The following is a 7,079-nucleotide window of genomic DNA, read 5'->3' as shown; positions in this document are numbered from 1 at the left end:
TATATATATATATATAGTATACAAATGTATCCAATATACAAAAGGCAACAAAATGTTTCTCAATGTTGTCTCAATGTTATGTCACATTACTATAACCAAAGCATTATCTGTGTGTCATTTGTACTATTGAATAATCTCCTGATATCCTAACACACTTTAAAAGCTAAGCTTTAAAGACTATAGGAAATGTATGCTTTGCTAAAATCTACCAATCAGATCATTGATTTTATATGACGCATGTCGGTAACGCACATTATACATGCCTGTTGGAGGGTGTCCTATTCATTTCTAATTGTGCCACAACACATGTTTAGAAATGTTTAGTAATAATCTACAAATGCATACTTCTAGATAATTGCTGGCTTTGTATTCATTACATACCTTATTTCTCTTTTCTTTCCCTGTCTTCTGACAGTGGCCATGTTAACTGAGGGCAGATTGCTAGCTCTCCTTTTACTTTCTGGATTTGTGGCACATGTGACTAGACATGTGACTACGACATGTGATCATGCACATCATCTCAGCGGAGGAAAATGCCTTTCCCTGAGATCTGAGATTACAGATGAGATTTCCCAGCAATGCTCTGCTGATGACAAGACAATCCCAGTGTGCATTGCGTTGGAAAACTGAAGTAATTTGCACTTTCAAAGCAGGAAGTGAATGCTCTGCAAGTGTTAGTATTTCAGAATCACAGCATTTTACACCTGACATGTCTATGTTATTATTAATCATCATACATAGAGGGATGCATTGGTAGAATTTGATTTTTGAGTATAAAGGTCCGTTTCAAAGCACCACAGGGCATAGATGAGAATACATATGTGTTGTATTGTGCTTTGTTGGCCACAAATAGATTAGTTTTTTTTTGGGGGTGCACTAAACCTTCCTAAGGGCTCATAGATAATAAAAGTGCAGATGCAATGCAACACGCTTTACAAGTGTGCACTCATAGGTATGTATGGGCCCCTATTTGTGAAGAACTATTGCTGCAGTCCAGAGTTAGGACACTTTGGCACTCCAGCTGTGGTGAAACTACAAGTCCAAAAAGACTTTGCAAGACTCTGGCAGCCACAGGCATGACTCCCAGACACATGATGGGATTTGAAGTTTCACTACAGCTATAAATGCCTACCCCTGCTGCACACATCTAGATGCAGAATACATATTGCAGATCTATACCTTGCAGCTATACAACATTTATAAACAGAAAAACCACATAATGTAATGCTGAAGTCAGTGAAAAGTCATCCTAGGGCAAGAATTTGTCATGTATCTGATTTACAAAACAACAGTATTTATGTCTACTGATAACATAACCAACATTCATAAACAAATACACTAATCAAGAGCACAATGAGTAAATTATACACAAAATCATAAATTGTAGTAAAACCAATCAACAGAAAGACAGAACTGAACAGTCACAATCTGTATCCAGCCTGTCAGTTCTCCCCAGTGCAGTCTTCCCCTCCTCCATCCCATTGCTTGTAGTATTTCTCATCTCGGAATAAACGCACACGCTTTAAGCCAGTTATCAGTAGATCAGTTTGTAGAATGGTTCTGCTTTTCTCAGATAGGTCTGTGTCAGCATCTTCCTTTTCTCAGCGCAGAACAAAGCATTGACCTTGACATGAGCAAAGTCATCATGGCGTGCTACCTGTATCAACCCAAGCTGAAAAGACTGCATTGCACCCTGTACAGACCACACATTTACATTTACTCATACCTGAAATACAGCCAGTGAGCCACTACTGAAGGCAAACAAAAGGGAGACATTACTAAATAAAAATAACTGTATTACATCAGCATTTTATTCACTTAGCACCTGCTTAGCATAGCCATCCACATGCAGAGGAGGACTGGGTCAAGGCACAGAAGGGCATTTGCCCCATCTTGCACGGCACTTAAAGTACTTATTAATTTACAATCCTTTTTTTTTGCCATGCATATGCAAAAAAGGTGTGTTGTAGGAAGCACCCACCATCGCTCAAGCCCAATAATCACTGTGGTACCACAGGCCACATTGTATGGTGCACTATAGCCTGCAGTAAAATGTCCCTACCATGAAAGGGCCATCTGGTTATGTTTGCCCCCCAAGCTAGAAGTTCCAAGTTTACCCCTGTCCATATGCATCAGAGGTAACAACCTAGTGTGACTACAATGGATGCAGAAGGGGTAGCTCCTGCTGGAGAGAAGAGATCAAAGAAGCCCAACATAAATGACTTTAATAAGTGTTCCAAAAAGCAGCATGTCTCTTTACTTTTCACACCTTTTTGCATTCTGTTATCTCCTCCTTGAACCTCTTGGAAGATCAAACTAAATCCTATGTCACTAAAACATGAAAAGCTGAGCAGGACCAACAAACAATTCTGACTGAGAGTCGAAGAGCTCTGTTCTTTCTTTTCCACCAGGGCCCTGTACCTTTTAGACAAACAACTGTTGTAACTCTTTCAATGGGTTAACCAAGCAAACCACAAGTGGTAGAAAGCCATATTAATGACTTATTCAACAAAGCAGTAGAAAGAGCTAAGCTGAAATGCAAAGTGCAGTCACTTTCTGTAAGATGAACTGATAGAAAAAACAATCTCAGTTATCTTGTGTAAATATTTTTTTTCTCCCATGGAGGCCGCTTGCCAGATTTCATACTTCACACACACAGAGATACGCACACATAGAAATACACAAACGGAAATGCGCACAACCCCAGAATTGTAATGGTATGTGATGTGATTACAGGTAGTTAGGAATCAATTATTATCCCTGGATGCGGGATCGATGCGTCCAGGGAGAATGATTCCTAACCGCATATAATCATATCACATATGATTACATGCGGTGTGCAGGCGTTTACATGCAGCGGCTGTCAGCTGGCCATTAACTTGAATGGGTGACAGCTGCCGCATGTAAACGCCACATCAGGGATTCCTCCTGCAGGAAAATGCAAGTTCCTGACGGGGAAATCCCTAATCTCACCTAAACATACAGGTGTGAATATGCTCCCCCGTTCCATGAGTCAGCTGGCTGCGGGCCACATAGTACCGGTTCGTGGGCCGCAATTGGCACGCAGGCCGGTACTTTGAGACCCCTGATCTAAACAGACATGAGTTTTTTCCTACATTGTAAGACAGAGTGAAAAAAAACTGAACATTTGTTCCGTTCTCCGATTGGCAGAGGATCTGTTCACGGTTCCCCTGCTGATCAAAATGTACAGCACCCGTCTGAAAGGGGCCTAATACAGAACGGTGCACACATACTCTAAGTGCGACAGGTAAGTTGCCAGGATCGCTTCTGTTGTAAAGCCGACAGTCGGCTCTACAAGTTTAAACAGACTCCCGGCGGCAAAAGTCGCCGGGAGTCTGTTTAAACAGCCCCGATGCTGGCGACGTACACTGTACGTCGTCAGTCACGAAGGGGTTAATTCAACACCATACTGCCCAAGGAACACACAAATGATGCCCTTTAGATAAGGCTTCACTGCTTATACCATGTTTTATTTTTGGAAAAAGAGAAACAAGAATGTACAATTGAATGAAGTGTACTATCAACATCGTATGCGAGTAACAGTAACAAAATCCATCTAACAAGTGAAAAAAATTATCTCTTCTTGCCCAAGCTACTGGAAGTCATAGGACATTTCTTGGCAACCCCTGTACCTTCCTCTTTAAAGATTCTTCAGCTAGACTTACCACCCCCCTGAACATAGATTATCAAAGAAAAAATAAACATAATTTAGTAGTAGCAAAAGAACAGTTGCAGCAAAAATTTGAGACATTAAAACTCAACCACCAATCAACTTAAATGTTGAACCCAATTTTACTATATTTATGTAAATCACAACTAGGCGCCACCTTTTGCATTTGAAAATTGTGATTGCTCCACCAAAATCAAGTAAGATCTGTGTCTGTAGTTTTAAAGCTCACATATGTCCAGGTGTGTATGAGGGGATCCAATGCAAGATCATTACAGGAACCCTTATCTGTGCATAGTGAATTTAAAAAGCAATTCACTAAACCTATACTGTATGCCATTTACTAAAGCACTGTGTATCATGCCTAGTTCTTCTGCTCTCAGATCCAGTGACATCTGGGCCTATGTGACTGTTCATTAATTAAAAGACTGCTCTTACTTACATTGTATTTAAAGAGTTCTGTAGTTTGTCTAGCTCCTGTAAGTCAGTCTATTAAAAGAATGTAGCACCATAGCAGAGCAAGTAAAATGATTGTTCCAAAGGCCACGCGGAGAGTTCATCTCAGCAGAGGATGCTTCAAGTTAATTGGGAATCTAAAAGTTAATACTTTTTTTTTAGCAGTCAACATAGAAAGGAAAGCCTTTAGCACACCAGCTAACCAGGGAAACTTTCTCCAAGCTCAGTGACATTTTACTTATAATAACCCAGAACATGCAATATACATGTATATGAGACATCTTATGTTACCGTTTCCATAAATATACAATCCAATCAACCAGCAGTAAAATATATAATAAAATGGAATATACTGGATGGATTTATACTCTTGTTGATGAGAAGCTTGGCTGATCTGTGAAGACTAGGCACATCCCCTCAGAAATTATACTTATTAAGTCATAATAATCATTACTTTGCTGATTTCCTTAGTTTTCAGCCAATTCTTTGATGCTGTGAACCTAATGTATCCAATGGCAGTAAACTGAGCAGTAGTGCCTCCATTATTGTTCACCATCCCCAGAGACACTGGTCCAGCACACCAGGCATATAAGCAGGAATTACCATGGCTGTATATTGTGACATGTCTGGAACGTATTTATTAGACCTGTAAAGTTTCTAGTAGGTCTGCTTTAATAATGCATTCTGGAAAACGGTTTTGCTTTGATGAATCAAGCCCTTTTAGCACACACTGCAGCACTGATAATACTGCTTGAAAGGACAGCTAGCATGCTCATTATGTGTTATTGTACTAAAGAACCTGTCCTTCCATAATATTTCATCGGCTTTTACACTTTTTATGTCACTGACTCTGATGTTGTATGCAAATCCAAAGTTCTGACTTTGCCCTGGCTTCACATGCTGCACCATTGTCTGGAAATAGTGACCCAATGGACTGATGCCAGAGAAGGCCAGGCAAAAAGCATTTTCACATGGAGGTAAGGAATGGCAACCCCGTTCAGGTGTGCAATATTTGTTAGTGTTTCAAACATAGCTTGAATCAGCTAATTATGTAATCTGAATGCTATTTGTGACAATGTTACGATGAAAGAGTTAACCAGGAGATGATAATGAATGTGGAGTGTCAGAAGTGCTCATCACACAGCATGTTGGAGTGTCACAATGAAACAACCGCCATCTCCTGTACTGCGGAGCACTGCACATGCCTTGCAGCTGTTCATCAGCAGAACTGAGGAGAACCTCAATGTGAGTCTTGTCAGTATGGCAAATACACTGTGGACAGGCAGACTGAGCATTCTCTGTAAACAAAAATTGGAAGAGACGGAAGCGCCACTACCTGGCGCAATAAATGTGGTTCGGTGTGGCAGGAAAGAAAGGTAATGGTCTCACCTGTAGCTGGGTGAGCGTAAACGTGTGGCCCCTAGGGTGGGGTGAAGCGGTGAAGTCGAGCGGTGGATTCGGTCCCCTTCTCTGTTTGATGGCTTCGGTTCCTCGTGTCCGGTAGTGTGGTTGGGAACACAAGGGTAGAAGGACCGGGGGTGAGGTTATTTTGGTAGGCAAAAGGGGGGTGGACTTCTGAGACTCACCGTTGGGATGGAGGAGGCATGATGTCAGCGACGACGGCAAGGTTGGTGTTTAGCCAGGATGATGATGGGGTGATCTTCTGGGTGGCTGTTGTCCTCGGGGTCCTGATGGTAGCTTCGACGCGTTTCGAAGGGGGAGCTCCCTGTACTCCGGCTTGAAAAAGAAGGGTTACCCTTCGAAACGTGTCGCCAGCCACAGCTCACCACGGCCTGCACATTGACGAGTGTTCCTAACACTCCTTTTCCACACGGGCACAGTGTAGGCACCCGCTCACGGACACTGCGCTCCACCGCCCGTTCTGCAACAGCTCCTGACAGCCTGTGACACACGGCTCTCGCTGACATCAGTCCACCATCCCCATCGGGATCACACCTCCGCTCCGATTGGTCAACATTAGACTCCGTCACCCTCCCCCTGGAAGCACTTCCGTCAACAGCCGTTCACTGTGACATCCCGTCAGCTCCTCTGCCCCGCGGCTCCCAGGCTTAGCACTGGCCGTCCCTTGGCTCTCCCGTCGACATCAGATCACCCTGCAGCCACAGCCATCAGAAGCTACCATCAGGACCCCGAGGACAACAGCCACCCAGAAGATCACCCCATCATCATCCTGGCTAAACACCAACCTTGCCGTCGTCGCTGACATCATGCCTCCTCCATCCCAACGGTGAGTCTCAGAAGTCCACCCCCCCTTTTGCCTACCAAAATAACCTCACCCCCGGTCCTTCTACCCTTGTGTCCCCAACCACACTACCGGACACGAGGAACCGAAGCCATCAAACAGAGAAGGGGACCGAATCCACCGCTCGACTTCACCGCTTCACCCCACCCTGGGGGCCACACGTTTTACGCTCACCCAGCTACAGGTGAGACCATTACCTTTCTTTCCTGCCACACCGAACCACATTTATTGCGCCAGGTAGTGGCGCTTCCGTCTCTTCCAATTTTTGTTTACAGTACACACGTCGGACGCCCCGGTCCGAACTCAACGGAAGCTGCACACCCGCATCAATCTTGGAAACCCCCCCTCCCCCCGTTCCACATTCTATCCCTAAACTCAAATTCATTCTCTAAACTCTCCCCCCCCCCTCTTTCGTTCCGATCGGTGCTGCTACGCATCATCACACTGAGTATCCTTTGCCTTTTCCCAACCGACCCCCTGACGAGCGCTTCACGCGGGACAAAACTCTTCTAATTTTTCAGACTGAGCATTCTCATATCTACAGACTGTTGGAAATACAACAGCATATACTAATGTACTGTAAGATGTCTTTTGAGCTGTAGATGGCGCTGTAGTGCAATGCTAGTCTCTATGTGCATGCTTATGTATGAAACACAGGAAGTTCTTTTTTTT

This window comes from Nanorana parkeri, unplaced genomic scaffold (genome assembly GCF_000935625.1).
Source record: "Nanorana parkeri isolate BGI_ZX_2015 unplaced genomic scaffold, ASM93562v1 scaffold54, whole genome shotgun sequence".
Lineage (NCBI taxonomy): Eukaryota > Metazoa > Chordata > Amphibia > Anura > Dicroglossidae > Nanorana > Nanorana parkeri.
This window is presented reverse-complemented; position numbering follows the sequence as displayed.